This window comes from Hetaerina americana, unplaced genomic scaffold, assembly GCF_022747635.1.
Source record: "Hetaerina americana unplaced genomic scaffold, ioHetAmer1.1.p SCAF_19, whole genome shotgun sequence".
Lineage (NCBI taxonomy): Eukaryota > Metazoa > Arthropoda > Insecta > Odonata > Calopterygidae > Hetaerina > Hetaerina americana.
In genome coordinates this window covers 5,401,558-5,419,540 of record NW_027286752.1, presented here as the reverse complement: position 1 = coordinate 5,419,540, position 17,983 = coordinate 5,401,558, and the positions used below count along the sequence as shown (strand labels likewise).

The 17,983-nt window shown below is 43.9% G+C and overlaps 1 long non-coding RNA gene across 1 annotated transcript in view; it reads right to left on the bottom strand.

The window, feature by feature from the left end:
- Positions 1–17,757, bottom strand: part of LOC139687327 (uncharacterized) — a 525,630-nt gene extending 507,873 nt beyond the window's left edge. The window contains exon 1 of the long non-coding RNA XR_011700633.1: positions 15,304–17,757. This is a non-coding gene — a long non-coding RNA (uncharacterized lncRNA). The remainder of the gene's footprint in view (positions 1–15,303) is intronic.
- Between the last annotated feature and the right edge of the window lie 226 nt (positions 17,758–17,983).

The window sequence follows — 17,983 nt, the reverse complement described above, 5'->3', positions numbered from 1 at the left end:
CATCGACGTATTGCCCACGCTGTCCAAAGAGGAATGCAAGGACCTAGTCCTAAATCTCCATGCCTTCAACTAAAAAGGTCACGGGGTGAGGAAAGAACCGAAACCAATAGTTTTTCTCTCACGGGTGAAAGGAATAGCTATTAGAGGTACAATTCTGGTCCACCATGACACCCATCGGCGCCGTCCACCGATCGGCGTCCCTTAGTACCAACAATCCAGTAATCGGGAGGCGGCATGAATGTGACCGCTCTTCAGAAGCAAGACTCGGCCTCGGAGGCCGCAAATGTCACCCCGGTCGCTCGGAATGATCGCTGATTCGACCCACATTACCATCATTCGAATGTGCGGCCAGCACGTGCTATGACGGCCAATCGAACTAGCATAATTTCTATGATACCGTTTCGCAATAGGAAACTCGTTATGTGACAGCGAAATGCTCGAAATTCACTCAGCCGTCCCGCTTCAGATTGCAATTTAGTTCAAGGATAAAACTATGGAATGATATATCGGATACATTATCTTTTATTATTAGGTAATCTACCGGTTAAGGTAGGTTTTTGGATGGACACAACTACCAAATAAATATTTTGTGACTCCTAACAAAACAAAATCCAGCATCCTACTCTACATCAGGTCCCTCTTCATCTCTGAGAACTTCCTTCCTGCCTTCATCCCGTCCAGCATCCCTATCCTTTTCCTTCCCTTTCCTCGGTTGCCTAATATTCTCCCCTCTATCACAGTCTTCAACCTCCCACTTCCAGTCAATACCCCCTTCATCCACTTTTCCTGCCTTCATAGGATTTCTCCAAACAAACCCCTCTCTTCGCCAACCATACCAAGTATTTCCTCATTTGTTTTCTTCTCTGTCCATTTCACCTTCTCCATTCTTCTCCACAACCACATTTCAAAAGCCTCCAGTCTACGTCTATCCTCCTGCTTCAATGATCACGTTTCCGCGCCGTACCTAGCTACGCTCCATATCAAAGTTTTTACGAGTCTTTTCTTAATATCCTTACTCAACGTCCCCTTATGAAAGCCTCTTTGCCTAGCGTAATTCTTTTCCTTACGTCCCTACTACTAAGACCGTGTTGGTGCACAACACTTCCGAGATATACTATCTATATATATATATATATATATATATATATATATATATATATATATATATATATATATATATAACTACGGTAAATACTAATATACTAAATAAGATGCACACACACACATATACTTCAAATGGTTTATGGTCTACAAATACAAATATCAATCTCGGTCGAGCGGAGCCATGTACTCCCAGCCGTTTCATAGTTTTCGATTCCCATCCCGTGTGTTCAACATTTCAATAAACAAATTCGTTTAATCGTTTTCATACAATCCGCGGATGAATTAAAAATAAAATAACTAACTGAAGTACAGAGACGAATAATGTGTAAGGCTAAATAAATCTAGTAACCACAGCATTATGGTTGATCATCAGGAGGACAATACTTTTTCTTGTTTTTCAATTCATTAATTATTCACTTTGATGATAATTACTTGATTAGAACAAGCGAATGGAATTTCCAACTTCAATGGCATGCAATGTAATTACATACTCGTAATTAATACTAATTGCACGTTTAATTAATAGCACGGTTAATATGCAATCGCTTTCTAAATGCGCCATCTTAGATACATAATTTTATTTTAAACCACGTAGGACAATTTACTATTTCACGGCGTGTGCGTCGGAAAAAATTACCACACGAAATTTTCTAATATGCAGCGCATTTAATTAATATGTTTATGCCACCAATCTGCCATTAAAACGATTATTCGATTTTTTTCAATTGAACCAAGAATCAACGGATTTGAATATACTCCTGAGAAGGTGAATACTCATTACAAGGCGAAGAAACTCATCTCGTCAAATATAAAAACGCAATAAACACGGTACTCAATTCAAAACTTGTTACCTGAGTCACTAAGATAAAGCGCAAAATAACTCCTAATAATTTTAGCCAACGTCTAACAGAAAAGACATTCCTGCATTTTAATAAGGACAATGGGAAATAATCAAAAGAGAACGGAATGTCATGAAGATGGCTGAATGACATGAATTGCTAAAAAGGGTGACCAATACAAAGGATCAAGGCAAGAGAAACGGGCAATGAGATGTAAATGGGATTGAAGATTAAATAAACCATTAAAATTGATTAATGGAATAATGAGAACTCAGGGGGGAACTCAAGCTCAAACTGAGCCCTAAAATACATTTATTTTCCTCCAGGTCATCAAACGCAGTAAGGCGTAGCTGTATCTCGCCAACGAAAACAACATTCGGGATAATTATGATTCTTGGATTGCTAGAAATTCAACCTTTCGTTTCGTACGTAAACATATTGATCCTCTCACGAATGCAAAAGGAGGTTCCCATGCTTTTGTGCTAATGGACTACAAATGAGTTCAGCATAGTATATCTGCACGAAATGATTTCCGGTTTAACTTTTTGATATCCAACATTTCCTGAATGACCGAGGAGATCTATTAATTGCGATTTTGAGAGAAATTTCTACACTTAATCTTAACTTTAAATGCATTTTTCACCCTGTAATTACAAGCCACACTATTATTCAAGTGGTTTAATGAGGATGAAATATGTAAATTAAAAGAAAAATGTCACTGTAATGGTCTGTGGGGGTTAATAAATCAATGAATAAATGCTAATTGATTTTTGAGGGCATTTTCCTACAAACCATTCATCAAAAACCACCCTGGTTGCCAAGGAGACGCTTCTCAAATGGGACTGATTTTAAGGATATTTTGGAATATTTTGTGAAAATTCTCGTAATTTCAAATTGAAAAGCAAAAACGACGGTAAAAATAAGAGAGATTATTCAATTTCCTTTCCAACATCTCTTCCGAATTCGTATGCCCATTATTTCAAATATAATTTTACAACAGAAATTAAGTCTGCAAGATTTAAAAATGAACTTCACAAACATATCATACGGAAACTGATATAAGGTCGAAGTGGAACGACCTGGAGTCGAACCTAAGACCTTATTGTGTGCAATAAGTAGCTTATTATTGGCGGAGTGCTGAAATTTAATAACGTGCAGATTTAATATTTAATAGCAAAATTGTAAAATTTGTACGACTTCTGGTTCTTGAAAAAAACCTCGGAAATGTAGAGAAACGTTTTAGATTTTTGCTCATCTTTTCCCATATGAAGAATAAGAGAGAGAGAGAGAGCAATTGCAATATGAATATAATTCACCAATCTTAGGTCCATTAAGCAAAGAGTAATTATCAAACATACGGATTATTTCTTTTAGCAGCGCTGTTTTCCAAATGACTCTATTAATCTATGTCCGTCACTTATTTCCCTTAGAAATATTTATATCCCATATATATATCCCATTTCAGTGACGTGGTTGACAGTTACTTTTCGTCACGGAAGACGTCAATCGAAGATGTCAATGAATTCCCGTTCTTCAGAATATATTTCGCTAGTGCGAGCATTGTCGGAAAGCCATGATTGTGTGTGTGTGAGAGAGAAGGATGCTACTCCAGAGGAAAATATCACGAAATATTTCCGCAGTTGAGGAACACGTAGCGCCAACGTCATCCCGCTGAGGATAAGAATCCAAGGAATGCGATAATGCAAAGTAGAGCTGCGGGTATTACGCAACCCAACCCATCGATCGACGCCAACTAAGTTTCGACGAAAGCCAACGGAGAAAAGTGACGGTTGGGGGGGGGGGGAAGAAGGAGGGGGACGTGCCGTACCCCTTGATTACCTCCCCTCCGCCGTCCTCTATCAAGGCGCGAGTTCTCTCTCCCTCTCTGCTCTGCCCAAGTCTGCCATCCACTCACTTTCTTTCCCGATTGAAATCGTTGCCGCACACACCGAACAACAAGACCGCCCCGCAACTCCGTGGAGCTCGCCACGGAGACCGATCTTACCCCAACATGCACGCGGTTGCACTTCACCGAACCCTTCCCCCCACCCGCACCATTTTCCGTCGAATTGTCGCGAACAAATGCAGTTCCCAGAAACGGAGGTGGCGCCGTATTAGAGTTCGGGCGATGAATGCTAGATCACCGCAACGGCGTCCTCGACGGATTGAAGTTGGCGGAAGGCGATCGATTCTTTCTTTTTGTTTTTCTTCAACCTCTCCGTCGCACCTCCCGCGATCGTTCATTCCCCTCGTTTTATTACAATAATTTGCCCCGAACAGGTGCCCAAGGCAAAAGATAGTGAGATCCGAGGCCGACGGTCGATGTTAGACGGTCAGTGGGGCCCAAGCGAAGTGGCTCCAGGAGATTGATTGATTATTTCCCTGTGGGCATTATTGATTGAGCCCCGTAGGTCCGGGAGTGCCCAGCGAAGGACACGTCACAGAATTTTTAACGCACGGATCAAATGAATTAAAATTTAAAATCTGTTCGAATTAAACAATACGCGCGGATGTCCAAACCACATTTCCAGTCACACAATTAAGTGTTTATTCATTGGAATAAGTGCATTCATCTTTTTATTTTAAGTTGATTTTTATTGGCGTTTGTTTTTGCCCTTTTGTTCACACATAATTTCATTAAACTAACCGTCGATTTGACGGCGGCGGTTGGTTGAACACATGCATCCCACCGTTGCTTATGCAACGCACGAAGTTCGCATCCTCACCGATTCATTGATTTTTTACAAATCAATCTCATTCTTCACAGAGAGGCACCGACATGCAGCCAGAGATTTTGATTCAACGCACATGCGCCTGTTTGAATTCTGTAAGCTGACTAAGCTGCTGGAGTTGAACACACACACGATTCGTATCTGTGGAACGCGACCCGTGAGTTGGAAACAGAATCCACGAGGCCGATCCGTGAATTTCATTTCCCATGCGTCATTCCATTATACAATCGTTGCCATCCCATGCGACGAAGTGACACCAAGCGATCGTGTAAGAGTGTGGTGCGAAGAGATGGTAATGAAGCGCATCAGATCGAAGTGAAGTGGATACTGTCGGAGAGGGGAGTGGTGAATCTAGGTAGGCACCTCCCGATGGGGACCTGGTGTAGCGAATGAGGACGATTTCCCAAGTCTACATTTGCGTGGGTAAGCCACACGATTTCGTGGCAGGGAATCAATTTCCATACGGCTAAAATGTTGGAGACCAACTGAGATGATATCTACACAATGCGAACAGTTTTATAAGTCTATTTAGGAGATTTAAAAGCATTTCGAGTATCTGCGTGCCGAGTAGAACTCTAAGCATTGCGAGACGAGATGATGAGTAGTGCTAATCAAACTTATACATACAGTAGGATGTGGAGAGGAATATTAATAGTCTTAAAGTATCAATTCTGAAATCAATGCTTTCCTTTTTGTTTAATGGATCAACTACGGATTAACTGCTATTATACCTTTTCTGACTTGTGGTTTAATGACTATACGGTTCCTTCACCCGAACCATTTGCCTGACCCAAATATTAGCGAAGGGGGTGTCGTCGGAGTCCCTATGGACCGCCCCCCCACCCCACCCCTCATCTGCCTTCCCCGCGAGTGAAGGCCGGCGCTGTATCCTTAATGATCTCTCTTCCTCCTCCCCTCACCCTCTCTCCCGTTCCGGGAATCCCATACAACCCTTCCGAAACGACACAATCAATACTTCATCAGTATCAAAGCACTTTTTAAAGTGACGCAATCAAGATGTTTCTACGGCGAATAGCAGGCGAAAGATTACATCACGACGTCCGACCTTCCGGATCCAATTGCGAGAGAGATCGATCACCGAAAGAGTGAGTGAGTGAGAGAGAGACACCCATGGATCTACACGGGCAAGGCCGGGGTCCCAAGTGCCCCCTCCCTTCAGGGTTGTTGCCACCTACGTCTGCCTCCTTCCGCTCCCCCCGCTGCTTCTTGGCCTGTTCCCACACTGCCTCCCTGACCTCCTTTTCATCTGATACACGCCGCCCACTCTTCCGATACACTCCACTCAACAAACAGCCGTTCTTCATTCCACGCAGAATAGTAATAACGGAGGGAAGGGTCGATGAGAAAAGGAACGGTGGCATGGTGGTTAGCTTACTTAGGGCCCCGTATTAAACGCCCCCCTCGGGTAGCAGTAATTTTTATGGGAGGCGACCGACAGCCAAGGTCATTAGCGCAATTAGGGATGGATGGGAAATGAGGAAGGGTGGAGAGAAACCCGGCGTCGGTAAGAGCCTACTCTTGACGAAAGGCGCCAAGGGGTCCGCAGTTTAACATACCATCCGACGGACGGCGTACTCGCCTAAAGTTTTCTTCACAAAGCACCTCAAGTAGGGATTGGGATACCACTCAAAAATATTTGTTGTCTCCAGGATTTGAACCTGGACAGGGGGGAAACCTGTATGTTATCCACCGCACCATTCCAATCCCCCAACCCCCCTCGAGCATCACCCCACAATCAGAGAACCAATCCTGCTTCATTCTGGGGACCTTACGGTGGGTGAAGAGCGTACGCATTGCCATTACAACACTTGTGATTACACATGCAATGCTGGACAGTTGCTCTGTTGGCGGAAGAGCCACTCGGTGTTAGTTCTTCCATTCGGTTCGCCCAATTTCTCCTGTTTCGTCACACTTCCCGTTTCCCCCGCCTTCCAAATTGGAGAGAAAAGGCCGAAGCAGGACGCTGTTCGGCTGCAATGCTGTCCGTCTATGCTCCCCGATTTGAAACACCGGGAAATTAATTTCATTCATCAGATATTTCCCCTCATCGTCACTTTCGCTTTTCTCGGCCTGCGTGAGCTACATTTCGCGCATGTAACTACTTGGCTAAATGTTCAGAATCCACAACTGCCAAATGACCCCCAACTAAATGGCAATGCTAACCGTTAACGATCAAGTAGACAGTTGACAAAGAATCATTTCAAACTTCTGAAATGAGTTCCCGAGATTTAACTACCTCAATAACTGCATTTAAACGAGTGTCGTGCAAAATGTTATCATTTAGGCATCAATTGATTTTTATGTGAATACAATTGTCACAGTACACTGAAACCAAAGGTCTTCTCGCCTAATAAACAAAATTTAACACGTTGAAACGTAGAAACTGTAATACAGCGTATTCAAAATAGACCCTAAGAATAATACGTAAAAACGAAGTATTTACATTGTCCAACTGAACAAAAATAACACTGATAAATCATTATCGGCCGATTACAAAAGGCGAAGAATGAAATTGTACCATAAGGAGTTTGGAGTTTTCGAGAGAGGAGACGTTCGATTATGCTGCTCATTAAAGCACTAGTGAGATGTTTCTCGAAATATCCGAGGATCTGAAATATTTATTGCATCAGCAAACTATAATGGAAAAAATATGCCGAAATTTCAGAGTGTAAAAATCATTCGCCTTGAGCGGGATTCGAACCTAGATCCCGGTCAAGGCGAATGATTTTCATGCTCGGAAATATTTGCTTATTAATGTACATTTAGCGGACTACACCGTTCAAGGTTAGCATCGCGGCATCTTCCGCAGTTTCTTGGAATTTGCTGATGAAAAAATATATTTTAAAATTCCAAGAAACTGCGGGAGATGCCGCAACAGTAACTTTTAACGGAGTCATCCACTAATGTGCATTTCATGATTTTTACACTCTGAAATTGTTGCATTGAAACATATTTTGAAATTGTGTAGAAATATTGATTCGATTTCGGTCCAAACCGAAGATTCCCATATTGTTCTTGACCCAATGAGACAAGAAACTTGTTAGATCGCTCACAACCACCTACTAAGAGTCAAACAAGAGGGAGTGGGCATGTATGATGATATTCGATTAATCTCACGGCAAGGGTACGAATTGGAACCTAGTAAGGTGCAAGGGTATCTGAAAAATATCAGTTATTCATTCGAGTAACAACGAATTATTCGCGAAAACAAAATTCATTATACAGTAAAAAATATAAGCGATTGGAGTGTGTACTGTCTGTCTTTGGCCCTCGGGCGGCCGAAAATATGATTATCTAAATTCGATGAGAACCCGAGAAGAGGTGGTGACCACCGCGAGTAAATCTATAACAACGAACAAAATGTATTCTTGACAGCACTCATGGGGTTTTTCTCGGAGTCATTTTTATAATATTTTCCCATCCATGGGAGTATGCCACATTTTTTTCTAAACTAAAGAAAATTATAGTCCGATACTCATCGATGCAAGCCTACCAACGGCCACCTCCATTGCGGTCGACGAAAGAATAACATATCTAACATTACACTAAGTTTAGTTTAGCACAGCTACCACCGACAAGGATTTCACATAGCTCCAGATAAAAACTAGTTTTGCCTTTAGAAAGAACTTGATTTCCAAATCAAAATCCAAAAACTACCTGATGAGAAACTGAAAAAAGGTAATGGTTATGTCCTCCAGAGTGACGCGCAACAGGGCCGGACTAGGCGGAAGGGAACTCCGAAGGGAGGCAGGGATGGACAGTGAGGACCCCGACCTCCTCCTGTTCATCGCCGAGTACGCAGGCGATGGGGAGACGCAGTATGCAATCCCTCTCACCACTGGCGAGTTTAAAAAGCACTTGCATCGGCGAGTCGAACGAAAACACGAGCCCAGGCTGGCTGGCAAAATTCCACTGCGGAATCAATAACGCTTTCCCACGAGAAGACGAGTTTCTTAGCCATTCGCCCGACCTGTTATGGATCCAGAAGGGGCTTGCACACATGTAATCTTCCTCCAATGGCGAGGCCCTTGTAAGCTGGACCTGAGAGATGAAACTATGAGGACACATATGCACATAAGCCGTAATTTAATGAGTGGATAAGGGAATTTGGTATTCGGGCAGGAGAGTGAGATTGAATATACTTTTCCCACAAGTATTTTTATTTATTTTTATTCCTCGATCCGATGAGTGGCTTACTGCAGCGCTACATTCCTCCCTTAATGCTAATTGTCTCACGTCCATCTTTTCCACATTACTCTTCATTCGGCTTTCACTCGTGCCATTTGTCCATTTGTGTCCCCCGTAGGAAATTCTATTTTCTCTTCCATTATATCACAAAGGAGCCAATTTCGCATTTAGCTCTCAATTAACTCGTCCTCATTCACCGAAACGATAAAAATACCAGGGATGCCTAATCCGCCAAACGGTACTTTTTCCAAGCAGAGCACTCAATATCGTCCTTTCCTCATCTACTCTAAACTACACTTCCTATTTTCTCTAATACTTATTAATTACGTATATAATAAGTGATATGCCTATTTATAAAAAAATCGTTTAACGTTTCAAAAATCTCTCTTGAATAATCCTCACCTTCCTCATGAGTACCATGAATATTTCCCAAAATATTCAATTTAGTGAATGGACGGCAACAGGGGCTGCCGATTGATTCATTTTACCTTTCATGGTGGGAACCAATAATACATCGCGAGAATATTCTCCAATATCCATACAATTTTACTCCTATCGGCAAAAAATGGAACTAAGTAGCAACATAGTGGGAAGAACATATTTCACGAAAGCGTTATTTGTGAATATACAGTTTCAGGATTAACTTTATGGAGTTCCTTCATGATGAGGGTAAAAATAACAGAAACTTCACACTTCCACACACTTTAAATGTCCGACAACCATGGTTTCGATGCTGCGCATCATCATCAGGTGACACCCCGTCATTTGTGAAGATGAGGATTTAATTGTGAACGAACACAGAGTTCCGCAATCAATCAAAATAGCTTACCACAAGAACACAATAATCCTACTTGGATAAATAAAACCACAGAAGTTGAAAGACGAACTCGGAAATTGTAAATTACTTCGGAAATAAAATATTGACAAAAAAGTAACACCACAAAAATCACGATAAAAAAGTCATTAGATTGAAATTAGATCTGTGTTAAGCTATTTAAGTAAGGAATAAAAATCACGCAAGTTATACGCAACTGAGAACATAGAAGTAATGACAGCATGAAGACAGGCAGTTTGTAAATTCATGGAATGGATCGAAGTAGTTCATTCGAAATGACCTGGGAAGACCTCCCAATGGACACATTAAGACTTTCACTTTTCTTTCCGGAACTCAACGACGAGGTTCGATTATCTCAGCGTTTCCAACACTCGCATATATATACATATATTTAAAAAGGGCGTCAGTGCACTTCAAAATTTTTCCGGATTTAACGTCAAAATTGCTACGTTTTCCTCTGCCTTGTATTTCCGATCTCTTAATACCTCGTGTAACCTAAAAGGGGGAGCCATTTCGTCTGACTCGATGAATCACCTTAGGAGGGTGAATTTATCAGCAGGTTGGCGACCGCGCCCCAGCCGCACGCTACAAGACACGTGTGCGGAAGGGGGGAGGAGGGGGCCGCGGATAGCGCCCCACCGGCGAGCACCGAATGCACGAGGGCGGGCACGGCGAGAGCGAGGTGCCGATCGGGCGGGTTACCAAGGCACGTACGTGGAAGCAGAGGCCCGAACCACCGCGTGCCAACGCCGTGGCGGATCATGCCACAACATTCCAAGCTGGGCCCCCGGACGGTAAATGGCCCCAAATTGAACATACAGGATATTATAACCTCCCGACACAGACCACACATCGCACAAATATGGTTCACATGGTTTTTAATTATATGTCAAGGCGTACTTCCCCAATTAATTACTTGAGAAAAGTGAACAAAACAATGAAAAAGGACATACTTCAAAAATATTCATTCAAGCATTTAGTAACCACAGCTATCAAACCGAAGGATAGGTTTGATAAGTCAGGGTAGTAGAGCTCAATCAATACTAAAAGCCCAACGGCGTGTGAAATTCATGCATCAGGATGGGGTGCCACACAGTTTTTCCCTGAGCTTAGGAAGTTGCCCGAAAAATTAGTTTGGGTGAAATTGAGGGTACCTAGGGGTGTCCCAGAGTATCGAACCCGGATCCTCCAGTTAGTATCCCTGCGCTCTACTCACTGGGTAGCCAGTTCCCTAAGAACTTCATAAAGCAATGAAATGCTTATGAAATCATAAAAAAATTACAAGCAAATGTGTCACTAAACAAGCATACTTTAATGTATGACTATGTAAGTTTATGTTTTAGCTAGGCCCCACCTTGAGTATGCTGCACGTGTATGGGATCCTCGTGAAGTTGGCTTAATGTTGGAACTCGATCGAGTGCAACGAAGCTACTAGGTTTGTGAAAAGTTAGGACAAATGACAGGCCCCCACTCACTATGACAGATCAGGTCATCAACGTAAAATCAGGGAGATTTAATTGTAGAACGGATAGATTTAAAATGTCGTTTTTTCCTCGAACCATTAGAGATCATAACAGAGGTGACAGCCATCGCGTAGGAGATAATAAGAATTGGTAGTGTATAAGCATCATTTGAATGTACGTTTCCAGTTATTAAATGTTGTTTCATTTAAGTAATTTCTTTCGTATGATTAATGTTTGTTGAGAGCATGAAAAAACTAATATTTCTGTAGATTTAACACGATTCGATTTTGCATGTGGTTTTATTTTAATATACGGGTGGTGGCCTAACACCCCCCGCCGCACGCCCTTGCGGCGGCTTGCGGAATATTGTATAGATACATAACAACGAAGTCTACTACGCCTTCAACTTCGGCCAATCTCCGCGTCATAAACATGATTATAGGATGTAAGTTTCTTCCTTGCGTTATAACGCGTCACAATATTCACGATCACTTCACACGCCCAGTCCCATGATCCTATGTCCAATGACCACGGCTTGTCAAGCGGAAGTGTCATACAGAAGCGCCTAAGGCGTGGCCGATCAACTTGCCGCAGTGGGAGTGAGTAATACGTAGAGGACAAAAAATATGACTGCGAGAGAAAAGGACGGTAATGCCAACAGGTTATTGAGAAGACATATTATTACGCTGGGTATATTCTAAATTTTGTAATTTTTATTCTCATTGCGTGTGTTAAGGCGGGTTATGGCAACTTCAGGCACCTGAACGACGTCAAAGCAGATTTAAATGGCAATACACATTCATCAATATTTAAAGAAGATATTCTCTTGAAAATTGGGTCGTAAGGATAAAAGTTATCAAGTGAATGAATGTGTGAAGGGGGTCATCTTTTCTTTCTTTTAACTATGCATAACGTACACCGGTCGTAAAACCATGCGATCAAGTAACAATTTGAAAATCTGCTCATGATGATCTGATTAGCTTATTTTTAACATTTATTTCCCAAGTGCTACTGAGTTAATGGTCCACACATATCGGTGAAGCGGGATGACGACATACTATATATTTTGAAGCCCATTTTTTCTTGCTTCAAGGGCCATACTGTAGTTTTTTTACGGATAAAATTGTGTTTACAAGAAAATAAGGTACTTACGACGATATTCCAGGTCCTATACAAGATTTTCCTAATATTTAACCATCCTAATTTACCTTATAATGACGACCGATTACAGTCGTCAAAAAAGCCATCCTTATCTCCGTGTTCCATCTATCCTGGTTTATCATACTTAAATGGTTGAAGGAGTTGGATGAGACAGAAACTCTCAGAAAAAAGCAGCATCCTCTCTCATAGTTCTTAAATTCCGTTGCAAACTCGTAATGCAATCAATCGTACGGAGGCATTAATCATCATTTTTAAATATATATCGCTAAATAATTCTGGTTTTACTCCTCATTGTCCTGGATAATACATAAAGCGCATTCGCACATAAGTACGACAGCCATCCCCCAGAATTAAATATTATTATTAGATCTATGACCTGCACAAAATTACACAAGACAACTACGAAGCCACCACTCAAATCACTAAAAATCACCAAAATGATGTATTGTACTGATGAACGAAATTGGATGCCAAGAATTTATGAATCTTTAAGCCTGCTTCAATAATTTTAACAGGAAATTTAAAGGGAAAACTTTCAATGGTAACGAAAAACGTGTTTTCTGCCAGCACCATTCAATGAAGACTCCTATCCCATTTCCTTTTCTCCAAGAATGCATCAGAGCTATTTCAATATTTTTCCATATTCTCGAGAGATAGAAAGACGTTAGGTAGATTGGACGTTTAGTAGGTCGTCGGGGCAAGAGGACAAGCGTTGAGTTGAAGTTTCTGTGGTGTGGGCGTGGCGAAGTACGGAAAAAGTGAGTATTGATGGAAATATGTACATATTAAGGAGTTCTACGCAATCCACGGGAGGACTTAGGCTTCTGAGGCAAACGCAAAGAAGGTTGTAAAAAAATGGTTGCAACACATATTGAGTGGAAATGTTGCTGTTGAAGACTGTGATAGAGGGGAGATTGTTGGGTAAACGAGATAGAGGCAGAAAAATAATAAGAGGTCGGAATGCACGGGTGGAGGGGAGTACACAGACTTGAAGAATAAATTACTATAATGTTGGGTGTTATAGTTATTCACTGATGAGCTAGGCAGGGGTTCGCAGAAGGGCTTGCTCCTGGGATCCATCGAAAACTTGCCTTATACCGTAGGCTAACGATATACTAACAATCGATCACTAACTGACAGATGGCAGATTTCAATCAACATGTTAATCACACGTCAATTCTTGATACATGCGCACACGATTTCCACATGCCACTAAGCGGCTATAAGCATAACAAAAATAAAAAGCATGAAGAACAACTGCAAACATGTCAACGATACAAAGGAACGCAAGAAGCTGACAGTTAACCATTTCTCATTACTCCGGGAAACCAGAGTAAATCGTACAATGACAAATACTCGTATGTATGCGATTACTTTCATAACTTGAATGAGAGCAACGATCCGTTTTCATTAATGAATGCTGCAAACTAAAAACTTGAAAAAGACTGGGGCCAAAGGAATCGTAACATGAATACATATTCAAATCAACAGATCCTACAAACGAAGTGAGAACTTGCTTCACACACCATTTTCCTGGCTGTGCAGTTCTTCTGCAATCTCACCACAATAGAAATTAAATGGCAAATGAAAAGTTTCTCCGAAAATAAGAGCAGAATTGTTGTTACTCTAAGTTTGCACCCTCCACCAATGACATATTCTCTATTATTACGGCCGTTGCATACATACTACTACTGGCGAAACACTATCTAAATCTCCAAGAAAACCAAGCAAGGAAATTTATCCCTTGAAAATACCCTTACCGCCCATCGCGCGCTCAAAAGTTAAATTTTAATAGCCTACCGTCAAACCATTCAATATCTATTGAAGACATACATACAATGTATATCTAGCAAGTTTCATGTACGAGAAGATCATCCGAAGTAGTCGAACGGAAGCTGCTGCTTCGATAAAGAACAAAAGTTGAGTCAAGTGAATACGAAAGCATAATCCTAGTGATCCGTGGTTCCTTGCGGGACTGGAACAGTATTTTAAAATTCACATTTAAGATTTGTTTAAAACCTGGGGCAGACATATTAGCAATATAACTGTCAGGATACACGAATATGAATCATGTGAACATACTATACATTTCCATTGCTGTCGACTTTATATCGACACACTGACCAATGTGTTGCTAATGTAAACCTTAGGAGATAAGAGAATCTGAGGAGTTCAAAAGATTTGTGCAGCCATCCATTCCCAGAAAATGAATGCATGCAAATTTAACTGTAAACTGTAACCATTATGCGGAGCAAACGCTTTCAAGATAAACCTAATCTTGAAAAAACAGATATACCAACTACAGTTTAATGGTTAAAATATTTTACCGAAGCAATTTAAGACGTGTTTTCAGTGCATTTACCAGTTCATCACACTTATCCGGAATCACGAGAGTGAAGCGGGGGAAAATATTAGGAAATATACGCCGACTTAAAAACGAAATGACCAGAAAATATATCTGTTCAATAGATTCGAGAACGATACATACATATCACTGCGGCGGATATACGGCAACAATCAGGAAAAAAAAGAACAAACCGGCGAGCGCACTAACGGAAGCGAGGAAAAAACACTGCAAAATTATAAAACTACGCAATAAATAAAACGGAAAAGAGCGACAAATTCCCGACCAACGAGGCAACGAATGTTTCACCGCGCGCAAAAAAAACAAAGACGGCGGTGTTTTTTAATTGGCGTGTACATTTTCGGCGGGGCTCCGTTCCGCACACACACTAGAAACACGCACGACGGCTTACGCACACCAACAACGGAACCTCCGGCGAAACGATCGAAAACCATTATTCCCCTCCCAAACACAGACGCGCTCAGACACACGACCAATATACTATAGAGAGACACACACACACACACAGAAACAATTCCGGGCGAGGGATAAAAAAGACAAAAAATACGCGAGAGAATAAAAAATAAACGGTAATTAAAGTGGGGGAATAATTTACCTCTCTCTGGCTGGGGAGCGCACCTGTACTGGGCGCCTTCCATCGACGAGCGAGCAAAATAAAAAGCGGAGATGCTCTTCCCACGCGTTCCCCGCTCTCCGGAGGAAGGGGAAAGTGCTTGCGCTCGGATACGCGAATTCCACCTTCCTCTCTTCTGCTCCTTCCGGCGTCGATCCAATATTCTCTTTCTTCTATGCCTCGGCGATTGGCGTGCCGCACAAACGTTGTGTTGTTGTGTCGCGTGTTGTCCCCCTTAAAACGACGCGGGAAAAGGGCGAGAAAGGGAAGAGGGGGGGATGGGGGAGGGATATATCCGCGGTTTCTTCTCACTCGCGACTGTCCTTCCGGAAGAAGGGCACGTCACCCTCCCTTGGAATGCGTGCGGGGGAAGAGGGGGGGGACGAGAAAGAAAGAGAGAAAGGGGATTGTGTGGGGGGGGGGAATGGGGAGTCTTTGAGGCCGCGACAAGCGGGAAGGGACGAATGCCGAGGCGGCTGAGTGAATAAAGGGAATGTATATAAACACCGGGGGGGGAAGGGGAGGAAGGCGTTAGGGGGGGGGAGTACGGGGGAGGGAGGAGACGCCCGGTGGCGAGGGAAATCCACGTGCTCGCGGGATATTCACCCCTCACCCGTTCCCGGCGGACCCGCCAGCACCCTCAAGCACGCGAGTACTACGTGTGTGTGCGTGTGTGTATATCCGTAGAACTGCAGAGCACGCGTCTTCCTCCTTCCTTCCCTTCAACACTGGAGAGGAGAGATATGGCAAGCGCGGCGGAAAAAAACCCGGCCATCGACCACGCACTTAACACACACACGCACTCCCAAACACTGCCACTGAAAACACGCGACCCTTGCAATAAACCACTGTGGGGTATGGGGGGGGGGGTTTAGAAGGTTAAATAAAAATTTGTTTTTCTTCGTGCGAATAATAAAAAAACAAAAGGGGTTCCCTGTCCTTTTAACGTAATAACTATTCTATTTCTTCTTATCACACCCGTCTTCTTTAGAACCAAATGAGGCTCTCATTCTTCCACATCACTCCCGAGAGGGCACACGTGATGTACACTATTAGCGGCGTCTTGCTCAGCGTCAGTTTGCGCAAAAAATGTCCAAACCCGCGCTTCCGGTTCCAAAATCCAACCCTGGAGAACATCAAGGCGGCTTGGATGGTCACGTCAGGAAATGAGCAAACCTCCGGACTCCTCCTCCCAAACAATCAGTGAAAGGCTAAAAAACAAGGAAATCCCTCGCGAGGATTGGGTAGATTCGGAAAACCAATGTCCGTTTCGTCGTTGTATATCTGGCGGTTGCTACGGCGTCGCCAACTTTCAGCGAGATGTGCGGTGTTCCCGCCGCCCAGTTGCGCGAGGAGCGGCCCCGAGAGCCCAGCCGACCGGCACCCCCGCGATCGCCGTTCCCGAAGCCTCCGTCGAAAGCCCTCTCGCAAGCACAATCGCCGCTCGGTTTTTGAAGGGCAAGAAAAAGGGAATGGCCTTCCCCTTCCTTCACCGCCTCCTCCTTGGTTTGTTCCTGCCCTCAAAAGGTATGAGGCGGGCCCCTCACACACACACACACACTCCGGTGTAAACGACCTGTACCAGAGAAGACCTACCGCTTCCTACCCGAGGGAGAGGAGAGGGGAAAAGGGGAACGGGGTATGGTCAGCCGGCTTCCGAGAGATGTTCTTCTACTTCTTCCCTGGTCGGTTTTCTTAAGGCGAACGGGGAAAGGGGGGGGAGTCGGTGGCCGCTGGGTTGTTCGGGAGGCCGGTCAGAAGAAGACGTATCAGAGAAGGCGGGGGAGAGGGGATCAGAACACAAGCGTGGATATATATATATATTATCTCCCCTCACTATCAAACACAGAAGGCGCCTACTTGCTTTCCACTTTCCTCGTGTTAACTCTCGGCTCGAAGCCCTCCCGAGCCAGTGAGTTCACTACACGTTGGCGCACGGCGTGGCCGTTCTTCTCTCAGCTGAGAGGCCACGCGTTGGACTAGGTGCCAAGGACGAGACGTGGTCAACCGGTGCCGGGCGATCCGCACGTTCTTCCTCGTCGAAAGCTTCGGACGCCGCCGCGCGGCAAAGGGACCCTACGCTCACCGGCAACTCACTCTCTCTCTCTCCCCCCAGCGCACGTTCGGGTGGTGCGTAGAAGCAAAGCAGGCAAGGCGGACGCCCGGCTTCTCTCTCTCACTCTCCACACGAGAGGCCTGTTCCAACACGAAAGTAGCGGATATCTCGTTCGTCGTGCTTCGGCTGGCGATTGATAGACACTAGCACCCCCGTCCGAGGGGGGGGAGGGTCACGTAGACGGACGGACGCTTCGATGCTCGCCCACTCGCAATGAGGAGGACTAGGGTGTGGTGGACACACGGGGATCCGTGGCTCGCTAGCTCTAGCTGTGTGCTGTCGATACGCTGCTGCCGTGGCAACAGAGAGGACGACGCTGCCTCCCCGTTCGGAATCACTCTCAGACTGTGAGCGATCGAGTGAATGTAGGGGCCGGGTGGAGTCTGCTCTGCCGAGGCGAACGCTTCCCTCCCCTCCTTCCCTCCCTGCTTCCCCTTCCCCCGGTGAACGCGCCCTTCCCCTCCGACCGCATGTCTGCCTCGTTTCCACCACCTCCCCTCCTCCTCTTTCCACAGCGCTCTACCTCCCCTCTCTCCCTAAGCACTC